This window comes from Meleagris gallopavo, chromosome 3, assembly GCF_000146605.3.
Source record: "Meleagris gallopavo isolate NT-WF06-2002-E0010 breed Aviagen turkey brand Nicholas breeding stock chromosome 3, Turkey_5.1, whole genome shotgun sequence".
NCBI lineage: Eukaryota > Metazoa > Chordata > Aves > Galliformes > Phasianidae > Meleagris > Meleagris gallopavo.
In genome coordinates this window covers 8,699,474-8,714,486 of record NC_015013.2, presented here as the reverse complement: position 1 = coordinate 8,714,486, position 15,013 = coordinate 8,699,474, and positions in this window count along the sequence as shown.

Sequence of the window (15,013 nt, the reverse complement as noted above, 5' to 3'; positions counted from 1 at the left end):
GTTCGGTTTTCTTTTTTTAATTTGGGAAAAAGTCAAATGTGATGCAGTAGGTTACTTAAGCATATGATGAAGAATGGCAGCTTTAGATTTTTGCAAAGCGTGACAACTTTTCTCTGAGGTCGGTTGGGTGGTTTTAACATGTAGCTCGCAAACACTTCAGTCTCAGTCTGCTCCTCTGTAGGTATCTGTCCACATTACAAAGCCATTGCAAACCTATCCTGAAGAGGGGTCTGTGCTGATAAGAGGTCTGGTCAACAGCAGAGTCCTTGCATGTTTGGCTTCAGGGGTTGATGGAGCATAGGGAAGCTTTCAGAGAAATGGAGAGTACATTTTCTGGCTCTATCTGTGGTTGCCCTCGAGTGAGCGTGAACAGTACCGCACTTTCTGAGTGAGCTTCAAGTATATATGAAGTCTGATCTGGGAACCATATTCAACTCAGAACTGTTCTGTTTCATCTGAACATTTTTCTAGACATGTAGGCTTTTCAGCTGAACTAGAGGTAATGGATTTCCCTATGGAGGTACTGAAGGTCAAATGTGCGCTGCCATCCTAAAAGCTTTGAAACCAGGCAGGCGAGGATTTCCCTCATTGTGATTAATGCCACAGAAACATATAAATAAAAAGGTGCAGTTTCTTTCTTGTTGCTAAGTGCCCCCTAGTCAGAGAGAGCTCTTTGGCAGCTGTCAGAACTGCTGCACAATAATTTAAAGTGAACCGTAAAACCCTGAGATGGATGAACGTATCGAAATGGTTGATCGTGCAATGGTCAGCAGAGGTTGCTGGTGACTTCAATGGCTGCACTTGTTGGTCAGGATGGAAGTGACAGTGCAGACTGAAAGGATGATGACAAAGGGGATCAGAAGAACACATCAAAGGCTAATGGACAGGTGTTGTAAAACATTCTCCACCATGCAAAGTTGTACTGTTCTCAGCCTCCTTTTGACTGAGAGATCCACTGCCTGTAAAAAGCAAGCAAGCAGATATTTTTGCAGAACGTGAAGAATAATCTTCTTTTATCCTCTTCTTTTCCATCTGTGTGTCTGTTCCTAGTCTTTCTTTCTTTTTTCTTGGTTTTCTGTTAAAGAAAGTCAGTGAGGCTAAACGGGCAAACAGTCTGTGGTCCAAAATATAATTAATCTAATAATTATCAGGGGACAGATTGGAAGGATCTACTGTTCAGTAGTTGTCAGGGCAAACATAAACTCTCTCAAATACAAGGAGTGCATAGAGAAAAGCTTGTAGTGTTCTTGCTGTTTGTTTTTGCTTTAATTTGTGTTCAGGAATGAAAACGTTTGTCATACCTCAGAAAACAGGAGCACTGTTTGCATAAGCCAGATCCACCATGGAGGTAGCATTGTGAGACGCCTACTCAATCCAATCACATTTAGTAGGGTGCCAGTGTAGGAGCAACCATGCCTGATTCTACCTGAGAACCATGTAGCTCGCCCCTATCTTTGATACTGCCTGGGTGCTTTGCAGATGCATGAAAGAAATTTTTGAGTGGAAATCCATGGTATAGCCTGCCCAGGGTGATTATTACTTTCTAGCCTGCACCAAAGAACCTATACTCTGAGAGTTTATTTATCTTCTTGGGTTTCTTCTTAAAAGCCAAAAAATCTTTGCTATTTGATTTAAAGAGCTGACTGATGCTGAAATGAAAATCTGACCCTTCAGAACCCCCAGTTTTGAGCATCAGCATTGTTTGGTGGCAGTGCACTTCAGAGGGCAGTTACACCCGATCTTTTGAGCAGATCATCTGCAAACGTCCAAATACTAAGCCTGATGCTTCTTTTGGCCAGAACTTCTGAGATTGCTTTATCACTGCCTTTGTCACATTCTGGACCACTTCCAACATTTGGGGACCCATCCTATGAACTGCTGGGCAAAGCAGGTCCTGATCGTCTCATGAGGGATGTCCCATGCAACTTAATAGCAATGCCTTTGTCAGCCCCCAGTGCCTGGCTTCACTAGGGCTCCAAATCCAAACAATGTGAGACTCCAGGAATGTTAAACTAGATTAACTGGAAGCCAACAAAAAATAACTGTGTTATATTTCAGTTTATTAACTGTTCAAGCCCACTTTCAAATTTGAGAAGAGCATATTATTATTGAAAATATCTCAGTAGAATCTTATTCTGCTTTCACAATCTGTGGATATGCATGTTTAAGCTATCATGACATGACACTGTGCTATTTGATTTATGTTTTTACTGATGCTTTGACTGAGTAGTTTGTTGCAATGTACTGCTAAATGGAGGAAAAATCAGAAACTGCATCAGACAACCACTCTGTATTTCATTCTAGAAAATAGCTGGCAATTATAATTACTCACCATGTTTCTGGCTCAGAATAAAAGTGGAATTGCACAAAAACCACACTGAACATTCATCACGATTAGAAAATGCTCCACACCTTGGAGTGCATTGGAGACATAAGAATAATTTTAAATGCAAATTAAATTGTGGGGGTAGCAAAGAGAACAGATAAAAGACAGTAAAACAAAGCCTTTCACTTTCCTCAAATTAGCAGGCTAATGTAGTATAAAAAAAAGCTGTTCTACTCAGATCTGTGCTAAGAGCTTTCACTTCATCATAATATAAAACAGCAGATCCGTCACCTTTCTGTATTCAGTACTCTTGATTTCGAGGTTGAAGTGAAAATTAGAAGCTGTTCATTCTGGCTCACAGACTGGGTTGCATTCGTTCAGTCTTATTCCATGACAGTGGGATGGAAAGAGGTCAGTAACACTGGTAAGTACTTATCTCTTGCATGTGATTTTATTTATTTATTTTTAAAATCCTTCACAGTGCTTCTGCTTTTGATCAATGCATACTTTCTGCAAAAAGCTTCATCCTGTGTTTTTGTACAAGGCTGTACCTCATGCAGAAATGCAACGATTCCTAGATAATGCTTGTATCAAGTATTACAGCATCTTCAAGAAGGAATGAATCACTTAAAAGTAAGAATTCTGGTATAGAAAAGGTTTCTGGATAATTTATATATTTCATAATACTACTGGCATGTTTTGTGTGTTGCTTTTTTCTGTATGCCTTGCCCAGTAAGCAGTACCAGATAAGAACTGAATCTTTCTGAGACATGATTTACATTATATTCATAGCAAAATATTTAACAGTCTCATTACCCTTGTGGTAAATGAAGAAAGTAGGCATTTCACTTACTGGAAGCAAATTTCTACACAAAACATAATCTTATGGTTAATCATTATGAAACACTTAAAAATACCTCAGAATACGAGCTGCAATGAGGAAGATCGGAATGAAAAAAAACAAATTCTTCAGGAAACTTGAAGAAGATTTTTTTTCTTGGGAAAGTTTTTCTCAAATCAAAACCAGGGGCTTAATTTTTCAGTATGAAGGGTGAGGGGGAGTGGAGAGGATGATCATAGTGTCACCTCCTGTTGCTAAGTAACAACATCTCCTGGCCATTTTTATCTGATAAAGGAAGTCCAGTTGACGTTATGCATTATTCATCAGAGTTCCAATCAAACAATCAAAATTGTTTGCTTACACTGGGGACATTTAGTAAGATCAAAGAAACCTTCCTTGAAACTACTGGAGCTTACACGACTGTCAGGCAGCTCTTGATATTTTGCAGTAAGTATAGCTTCTGGCTTGGGAGTGCTACAGTCAAGTTAATTGCTGAGGAATTTTAAAAGTTTCCTTGCCAAGGTAGGCTTCTGAATTTTGGAAAAGACTGCATGTTGATGAAAGCTGAATTGAAGAAAAAAGAAAAAGCTTTGGAACCCCGGTTTCCTGATTTTTGCCAACGTAATTAAAGGAATTGCTTGAAGCAAGGGTCTCAAGTCTCTCTGCCCAAATCTTTCTATTAGGTTTGTATGGAAAAGAACTGGAGGTATTTTTGTCTTTCTGTCTTAAAATAAACGTCGTGCAGTGCTGTTTGCATGTTTATGATTGTGCTGTATCTAACCGAGGTGTGGAGGAGAGATTGGATTGTGCCTTTTCTGCAAACCTTGGATTTTTATGTGAGTTGCTGAGGACAGATGAAAATGAAGGAGGTAGCATGGGTCAGGTTAATGTACATAATCCCAGGAACTCTGCTGGCAGAGGTGTCTTGGACACACAGATGTAACCTGTGGTCTGGACAGACCCAAAGTTCAGAAGGATTCCAAAAATATAAATATCAACTAAGAAACTGTCCTGGGAGTATCCTACCATTTCTTAACTGTCACTCATCACCGCTTTTAAATTTAATGGTGCAGTATTTTGCTGCTACTTCTTTCTGGTCAGTGAGAGGGGAGAAAAAAGGAAAGGTTGGTTTCTGTTCATTCCTCTGTTCATTTCTTTTCTAGTGCTGTGTTTTGTCGTACGCAGCACCAGTGCAGCCTGTTACAGTGGTGACTGCTCAGCGGTCCCAGCATTGCTGCTGCCCTTGGCACTGAGTGACCTGGGCACCCCCAAGGATTTCTGATCTCATTTTTAAGTGCAAATGTAACAGGCAGAGGAACCTAAGTATGTACTGCAAGAAATAGAGAATGTGGCTAGCATAAAGGTGATTGTACTCAAAAAGTAATATTATTGTAGCAGTGCTTCTTTCTTATGTCTTTAGGCAAAGGTTTAAACCAAATATCCTAAAATAGCAAAGGATACTTGTGGAGCTCTATGAATAGCGATTTGAAAATGTTTTGACTCTAATATGCCAAACTACATCTTTTAATGACTGCCTATGCTGTTGTTTTTGTTTGTTTTTTTTTCCCCACCAAGAAACTCAACAGCTTTTTTCTGTCTGACATCTGTGCTGTTTTCCCAGGAATCTGATTGATCATACCAGAGCATTGCACACACACATTAAGTTCCTTCAAAATGGACTACTTTTTGGATGTCGAGTCTGCTCAGAGAATGTTTTACAGTCAAGGAGCCCAAGGTAAGAGACTCTAGCACTATCTCAACAATTACTGTTTTAACCATACAGCTAAGATGTACAGTGCCACGCAATGGCCAGCCCTTGTGACTGAGCTACTGAAATGTACGAAAGCAGAAAGTCTTCAAAATACACAGGGTGTAAAAGTGATTACAAGAGTAATGATTACGACTCGATCTGCCTTGTCAGAGGATAAGGAAAAGCTAAGAAGGCTGCTTGGTGTACAGTGGGGGCAAAAGGAACAGATGAGATCCAGGCTGGGGCTGCAGAATCAGACTGGACAAGCTGAAGGGAGCAGGGAACTGCACACTGCAGGACACAGAGGTGTCCTTCCCTTCCTTTCTCGCTTCTCAGTGCTATTGGGATGGCTTGGTACATAGGCTGGTATAATTCTGTTCTGAAGCTATCACTGACTTGGGAAAGCTCTGAGGCATTTCAAAGTGTTGTATGTAAGCAGCACGCTGAGGGTGGTCTGCATCCTTCCCTGTGAAATACTGGCCCCCCCTGAACAGCAAGGGAGCAAAGGAGTAATCAGACTTGTTTGCTTTAAGGTAGCTGAGAACTATTCACGACATAGGTGATATTTTTGGTAAAGTCAGTTCACATTTTCTTTGTCAGTTCTATTTTTGGAGAAAACTTGCAGTTTCAAAGAGGAGGGTTTTTTATTCCTTAAAGCGTTGTACAAAATGGCAGAAAAATGTAGCAAGCCTTTTTCTTTTTACATGTCGTTCTCCAAAATTGTGGTTCAGTAGTTTTTTTCTCCCATTAATTTCATCAGTTGCTACTCCCATTCACAGCTCAGACACCAGAATTTGGCCTTCCCTCTGGAGGCCATCCTCCCAGAGCTGAACCCACCAGGGGAATGCCACCATCCCAGGACACATCAAGGTCAGCAACACTTAACCTTTGGCTCAACTGAGGTGCTGCATTGCCCAGCTGCTGCCCTGGTCACTGTAATGCATTTGCATCTGCACATCACAAAGTAACACTGCCAGAAACCCCTTCTTGTCACAACACTGCCAGAAACCCCTTCTTGTCACAACACTGCCTTCCAAATTGAACAAAAGCAGAAGCAAATGCTAAGCTCTTCAAAGTCAGGTTAAAACCAGCTGAGCATAATGACTAATTTTGCTCGTTTTTTTCTCCATCTCGAAAATGCAATGGATGCCTGAGTATTGCTATAGAAGCAATGTTAGAATAGGTTCTTTGATATCCCTATGGGAACAGATCTCTATTCCATAGAAACAAAAAATCAGAAATGTGCATTTTAATGCTTTATAAGCTGTATCACTTTATCAACATCACATTTCCTGTGCACTGCAAGGTACAGAGAGGACTGTGGAAGAAGTAATATGTATTCGTGCAATGGAAGACTATTACATTAATATGCACAAGGTAGCTAGTAAAAGTTACACAGGTAATATTTACTGTAAATATTTCCAAGAAGACGGGGAAAAAAATGTTATTTTACCCATATTTGGAGAAATTATATTGTTGACAATGAAATGTTCACCTTAGTACTGGTTGATTCCTTGTTTTAATGCAGTTATTTTGCCTTCTAAAACACAAAAAGAGAAAAAAATCCATTATGCAGAAATGTATCATTTATGATCTGTATGATACACAGGTCATCAGCTGGGGTTTGACATTTAGATTTGTCAGAAGGGCTTCTACCCTTTGGACAAAACAAACAGAAACCAGCACTGATAACTGTGGACTTTCTGTCCATCTGCATGTGAACTTTTTTTCAAAGACACCAATGACAATGACACGCTTCCCTTGTGTATCACAGTGTGGTACAGAAGCTCCCAAATCCTTATCACCTCTGTAAGTGGGAACAGCTCATTGATACAAGAGCCAAACTGCACTTACGCTCAGTCCCCTTGAACTTTTCATCTCTTTCTCTGCTGCTATTAATGCATCTTCCCCAGCTTCAGGAGGCGTTCACTGTCTGAAGTTGCATCAAGCACGAGGAAACAGAGATGGCTTCAATGAGCCAAATGATAATCCTCTGGAAAAGCTTCATCTGGAATGTTTCCTAGAGAAGGTGCCTTTTTCACCTCCCTAAGCCCCAAAAGTATTGAGATGATCTCATTCCTCTGAGCTATTTTACCCCCGTGCACAACAAAGAACTCAACCCTCTCCCAGTGTGCAATTGGTGCTTCCTGTACTGTTCTCTTAACTCCTGGCATCTTTGTACCTCATGCCAAATTTTGTTTTCTACAGCATAGGCATTTCTATATGAGATAATGGAATGATTTCTCCAAACATGGGCAAAAGGAACCTATCTCATTCTTTATCTGCCTTCTGAGAAACAATTAAGCTGTGTTAGCTTAAACTTTCAGAAGAAAAAAACAACAACAAACACCCAAAAACACACTGTTTGTGAGGCACCCATCCAACAAAAATAGCTTAGCTAAGTTGCTAGATTGGAACTGAAATGTATTCAAGAAAGCATTGTCACCAGATCTACCTAATGGTATCACAAGAAACTATTTGATGTTAATAAAATAACACGATGTTATTAGCAAATCATGCTATCAAAGAGCTTATATATGTGCATTAAAACCTCGTTATGCTAGAATTGAGTGAAAGAAGACTACAGCATTCTACTATTTAATTAAAAACAATATCAAAATGTATCATATTACTGTATTTACTACTGTTATTACTGTAGTTATTATTACAGTTATTGCATTACAATTTACTCTGTTCATGGATCATATAATAGGGGTTTATGACCCACTTACTCTTCCTGTGAGATTGGAAGACTTCTGCCTTTTAATCCTTTGATCCTCCAGATCAAGAACAAAACCTCCTTTCCAATGTTTTCACATTAATGACATGATAATGTTACAAATAGCAGCTGGAAAGCACTCATTCTCAACTGTACCCACTCCTTGTGAGTGGGAGAGAAGGGAAGGAATAGGGCTGCAAGGTGTTTGGAAGGAACTCAAAGTGCTATGACAGCACTGCTAGCAGATTATACCAAATCCCAACTGACCTCAGGTCTTCTGCAGTTGAGTGCAGGATTCTCTGACCTTAGCAAAGGGACAGAATCAGGGTCTTGGCACCAGCAGCTAGCTGGTTCTCTATCCCATGCTGCCTGCACTAACACCCACAGGCTGTTTCTACCCCTGTAGAAAGCTGCAGAGCTGCCTTTGCTGCTGTAGGGTAGGAGGAGAGAGGTGTTACCTTATCAGCTGCCTCCTCTCCCATCCTCTCCTTCTGCAGCAGAAGCCATCACCTCCCTCCCGTGGGCTGAGTGCAGAACAGAGGATATTGGCCATTTGGGAGCATGTGCTGCTCAAACAGCTGCTCCCCATTTCCTCCACAGAAAGTGAAAGCAGGAGGGATGGAAAAGTCACAAAAGCTGGATCTGGCGGCAAAGATTGTCTAGATTTAGAAAACTTGGTAAATGAAGCCAGCTGGCTGTAGCCTTCAGATACCAGCCAGAAATATCCTGACTGTCTCTTCTGTGACTGTATGTTGGGATCTAGGAGATGGGGTGTCCTTGCCAACTGCGTAATGCCTGGTGACGCATCTGCAAGTCAGAAATGAAAGAAAGGGGACTGTGGTCCTGTATCTAACACCTTTCTGTAGGAAAGTCAGAATCTGAAATGCAGATATGGACTGGGCTTTAGTATTTGAAAATTGTTTTTCCCTTGAAAATACTAGTCACTTTGGAATGTCAGTGTGTTTTAAACACAAATCCGCTACTGCTGAAGGTATACAAGGGGCCTGGAGCAGGATTCAGCTCACCTGCCCCTTGGGCATTCTCAATGAAGATGTGGCCACCTAAGTCATCTAATTAGTTACCTGGCAGGTGTCAGTGGAGAGCAACAATCATTTTGAAAGCAGGGTTCACCTAATCATAGACGTCTTCCATAGGATAATATAAATCACGACTAATGCTCTGCACCAGATCAAGAAGCCTAAGCAGCGAACTCAGAAAACAAGTGTGCTGGTGATATTTGTTTGCATGGAGAAATCTCATGTTGACAGGCAAGAAAACACCCAATTCAGGAAAGGGAGCAACTTCCCTAGAATATGTCAAGCTGTAATGAAGCCCCACACCACAACCGAACAGGGCAGGCTGGACATCGTGGTCAGGATGCTGTTCTGGGCTGTGAGTCCACCTCTTCTCTACAGACCGACTCTCTGTTCCTCTCTGCTCTCAGGCAACTTTTAACTCAGTCATAAAATAATTTCTAATTTCTTCCAGACCGGTATGTCCACTTTTCCAGTCTTATCTCCTTTTACCCAGCAGGGGGCATGAAACTTAAAATTAACTGCATTAATTGAACATTTCCAGGATGCTCCTACAGACGTTGAAGTTGTTTGCCGGTCCATTTGGCAGGATACACTGTGCATACTTAAGTAACTGAACAAAACTCTCTTGAAGGCTTATCTTAAACTATCTTTGTATCTATAAATTATTTATGGATCCACTCGCATGAGATATGCTCAAAGCGGTTGCAACATTCCTGCAAGCTACTTGACGAATGTGAGGAGTAATTTAAAAAATGCAAAGTAGAATAATATGGAAATAAGGAACAACGTAGTATATTGGGCAAGTGGATAACAGTACAGTACATAGGACAGCCAGATAACATATGCATTGGATGGTATAGACACGTAGGGAATGATTACTCAAGAGATACTCCTTTACTGTTTTTCAAAGTTTAATAAAATACTCCCAGTTGAAGTTTTAATTCTACATTCCCCACTCCAACTCTGTTGCTACAATTTATTTCCCTGTGCTTCGCTTTTGCTCACTTATTTTAATTCATACAGTGCTGACTCATTCTTGACATTTGACTTTAATCACTGCTGGCTACTCAGCGCTGCTTCCCTCCTGCTTTTGCATATTAAATGATGGCCAGTACTTCACAAAAGTATTGCTGCAGTATCCCCAAATCTTAGCCCAGATTGATTCCACTGCAGATGTTCGTTGTGAAAAGCAGCATTTGGACACTCCACCTATCAATTTATTTTTGTTTATAACTCATTGTAAAGATCAATATCTCTTTAGAATTATGACATTTTTCAGGTCTTATTAATGTGATGTTATTTGTTCTCAGAATAATGAGATTAATAACAGCGAATTACTAACAGCAAGTGAACATTCCTGATGTAATCAATTTCCATCCCTTTAAATTCCAGGAAGTAAACAATAAACATCTGCCTCGCCCTCATCCTTCTTAAATGTTTTTTCCCCTTCTCACATCTTGTGTCATTATTTAGAAGTTAGGAACTGGTAACTGAGCACCATGGTCTTGCAGTCAGGTGGATTAGCTTCATCAATTCTATTAAAATAGCTCACCGTGTGTTGTAGTAACTACACTTCAACTACTTTTTGGCTATTTATTTCAATATCCAATCAGCCAAACTAAAGTTAAAAGAATAAGAATCTTCTAATTCTCAGTGACATATCTAAATAGAACCAGAATGCTTGAGATTCACTTATCTATACCCTTAAATGCAGAAAATTTTAGAAAACCTCTGCATTCCTCACAGTTGAAAAAGATTGTTTCTGAATGCTAAATGTATTTTGTTCTATTAAAAAAATAATTTAAAACAACTACAAAACTTCTGCTTGCCCCATTTCATAATCATCTAGCTGTTTTTCTTCCCTTCCCTTCCTTTCTCTTCCCTTCCTTTCCCTTCCCTTTTGCCCTATGTACTACTGTTTGCAAGTGTGTATCTAAGAACTTTCAGGTTATCAGTGTCCATCAGACTGATGTCAAAGATCTCATCAGCTTCATTTTGCAGCAATCCTTATGTATGTACTTCTGTGTTTATCTGGGAGACATGAGTCTATCCATCATTCTTCATAAATAACGAGTCATGCCCTCTCCAGTGCTTGCACACACGTTCTACTGTTTTCCTTCCCTTCCAGTCATACCCCATTTCACATCTCTAATACTTCCAAAGTTCTTCTTTACCACTTGAAATTTAAAACAAGTCAAAAGTGAAGTGGCACTAAATCAGCCCACAAGATTTTCTGGTAAACATTCATTTGGACCCATTGTTTGACTGACTTTAAAGAAGAATTTTCACAATCTAGTATTTTTTCTAGCACAGATGGGATATCATATTCTAGATGCATCAAAACCTACCTGAATTAATGATTTTAAAGCTTATACCTAGCCAAAACCACATGTCTGTCTGCATTATCTATGTGCGATATTATGGTGAGCCCTTTCCACAAAAGGAGGAAAACTGAAAGAGGAGAGGGTGCTGGGCAGAATATAGGAAATGAAACAAGATGCTCACATCCTTATCTAATGAAAATAACTAGCAAGAAAGACTCCTACTGTTAGCAACAGCAGCACTGCAATTAAATTGGTTTCAAAGGTATTCTACAAATGTGGTCAAAATTTGCCCTAAAAAATGAATTTTTTCCTCCAAAACATCTTAAGGATGCTGTCGTAAAATCAAAATCCCCTTACAGTTATTTCCACGCCATCTGTGATTATACACATCAGAAACATTGCCTTTTCCATTTCAGTCTAGACATCTCCAGCAGAAACGTTTTAGCACCTCACTTGTAGTGGGATCAAAATCAAGGGTTTTGTTTGCAATTCACAGGCAAGAATTAGTGATGCAAATTAGACTTTGTAGATAAAGACTCTGTTAAACCAAAAATGACCAGGGTATTTGAGTCACCACTAAGATATTCTAGCATTTCAGTCAAAGTTAATTGACAAAAGTGGATGGGAAAATCTAGATGAATATTTCACATTTTCTTTGACTCATTTTAGAAGAATGATTTCACCTCTGAAAGCTTTTCTAAAGAAGTGAGTCTTTAAAAAATCAATTATTATAGCTCTTCAAGACATAAAGCTAGACTTTTGGAAAAAAAATTAATACTAATATTTATATTTACATTAAAGTGTACATGTGAAAATTTGTTTTCATGGGAAAAAATGGAAAACAAAAAAAATTCTTTGCAAACCATCCCTCGTGTTTTCAGTGATTTCAGCTTTCAAAAATAGGACCTCCACTCAATGTAACTACACAAATTGAAATTACATGTTTTGAATGCCTCTGAAATTGCACTATAATCCTTCATGCATTTCTCATTCCCCTCTTCCTAACACATACTTGTGTCACATTTCAATAACATGCAGTATAGTCAAAAAAAACAAATATGAGATGATATATAATCAATTCTAATGTCATTACATATGTTACTCAATTTCTTAAGTGTTTTTCCTCCATAAGTAACTGCTTTTGTTCCCTTTCTAACAAATATCAGACACGATGCTGGCAAAATGTGCTGATTCCTGTCATATCAGGAACAATTCAAGCAGAACAAAAGAATTTAGCCAAAATGACTGGTCTGTGTTCCGTGTCAAGGTAGAATTGTTTTAAAGGAGCTTCTGGATGCTGGTCTCAAATCCATTTGCAGTACAAAATGGCCCCTTAACAGTTATCAAAACGTCATTCCCATAGTCCAAGACCTTCAAGGGGATAGTTCCTAATTCTCCTGTAGGGTGATACCCTAAAAATGTGTAGCAGACACTGAGCTCATTTGTGGACAGTATCTGAAGCTAGAGGCTCATTGTTGGTGATGGACACGTGGTCACATGGAGAAATGTTGTCAGCTTTACCAAAAATATGTGGCAAGTCATTTCCATAATATGGAGTGCAATGAATTACAGTAAGGAAAAGAGCATGCACAGCTGTACTCATGACATACATGCATATTGAGTGCCACTGAATGGATATTTGAACGTTTTCAACCATATCTCCCACTTCTATGATTGGGTAAGAATGAATCTTAGCTCCTGTTGCAAAAATATTTACTCCAAATTAACTCCCTCTAAAATGTTCCTATGCTTACTTAAAATTTCAAGTCATTCTTGAAAACTCCTGTTGGTGATATGCATAAAGGGAAGATAATCATGGTGTTAAAATAATATGTAACAATTAATCCAGGAAACATTTTCCTGCATCCACCTACCTCTAATCAAATGAATACATGCTAGACCCCAATATTTTGACCTCCAAAATAAAAATGACTGATAAATGACTATAGGAAAGTCCACTCATCTTCTGTTTACAAGAAATGTGTATGTAATTTGGTATTTGGTGGTTTGTTTTTTTTCTAAATGGTCTCCTGTGCTGTCATCCATTCACCCCTGAAATGCATGGATGCCTTTTCTCTAACTTTAACTACAGTTACAGCATGCCAGGTTTGAATGATAATTTTTTTACATGGCTCTTTTATGAGATGTTTTTTACAATTCTGACTTCATATACTGATAAATCTTCCTTAAGTGTAAATTTGATGATGCCATAGACAAAATTCTCCCTTGCAGAATTTTTCCATTCTCTTTTATCTTCATTACTGTACATCCCTGTTACAACTGAATAATAGTTTATAGTCTAGTAGCAGTGTTTACTTTAGCTTAATCTAAATAGCTGGCCCCATTAAATCAATTTCAACTCTTGCCCTTTGCTTTTACTTCACCTTCAAATGTTGTGTTAGAAAGGATCAAAAACTTGAAAGGAATCTATTTAAAACCAGAAAACAAATAAGTTAGAGCAGAAATAACTACTACATCCAGCAGCACAGATTTGCATGTTTGGTAAACTATGTAACTCTGCAAATTGGAAAATAGAGCATGACAGCTTTTGTTAAATCACACTAATTATATGCTATCATTCCTAGCACCTAAGTCAGGTTTTAGGCATCAGAAGGCTTCTAATTGACAGGTATTATTTGGACTCTCAAAAAGAAAAAGAAAAAGAAAAAGAAAAGAAAATTAAAGAAAGAATCCAGAGGCTGCAGAGTTTGCACTTAGTCACCATCAGCTCTCCATCCCCAGCAGAAAAATAGAGCTCATTATTAGCTTATTATTAGTGCAGTAGCTTACAAAAGCCCTGAGATATGGGCTTGAAGAAGGTGATGCCCAAACAGCAAGAAATACCCAGGCTTTAGACTAGGGCAGGGCACAGTGGTATGCCAGGTGTGATTTGAGAGCATGTGTGTGTGCATGGCAGACCAGAATCAAACCCTCTGAAGCCCACCTTGAAGTCATAATAAAAGGATAACATGTGAGGGTGTGAAACTCTCAAGCCTTAGATTCTTTTTGCACCTTCTCATTGAAGAGAGAGCAATCTCTCACAGAGTCCCACAGTGATGTGAATAATCCCACATGAAAGGCAAGGAAGGGGTTTCAAGCAGAAATTCTCCTCCCAGCTCTGTATGAGGTAAAGGGAAAAACAACGTACTGGGAAAGTACTTGTGCATGGCACTCACGCTTTCAACGATCAGACAGATCCAATCTAGCATTTGTGATAACCTCTATCTACTCACAGAGCCGAGGTGGATATATTTATAGGGGCTCTTCTGTTTGTGATTTGTAATTTATAGGCACGACACCAAATGTGCTCAACAGACACTCATAATTACATTTTACATTAAAAACACCGACATTAAAGGGACATCATTAAGGCTGTAAGGTCAAGTGCTGAATACTTATGCAATGCCAGAATGAAGGTTGCCTCTGCAACATTAATTCAGTTTTCTAATCCATATGTATTGTGGTTCAATTTCAAATTGTATGATGATGCAGTAATTTTTTTACTATCCTACCACTTGCTTCATCAGTGGGCAGTACTCACATAATGAACTAACATTAAATATTTTGCTTTCTCCTCCTCTAAGGCATGGCAACAAGCAATTTAAAGCCCATACAGAAGATAGAAATATTCATTTCCTCATGAGCTTTTCACTGGTGCTTCACCGAAGTATATGAATACTTTACAAACATGAATGAATTGATATTTTCAGAAAATCCCTCATGAAAGAAACCGATGATACCACATTTCACAATTAAGACACTAAGATGTGGAGTGATTAAGAACAAAAATTAGCTGTCAATTTGAGTGCACAAATTAAAACACCAAGAAACTGAATTTGGGGTTAGTTTTTACGTGTATCATCTCAGCACTCCAGGGCACGGATTCCACCAAGTCCTGCAAACTAAGTGAACACTTGGCAACTCCCATTACTTAGGCATCACAGTCTGAAAAACAATATTCAGAGAAGGAGGCACTGCAGCTATGGACAAGTTGTGAAGAATGGTTTAAGTGGCCA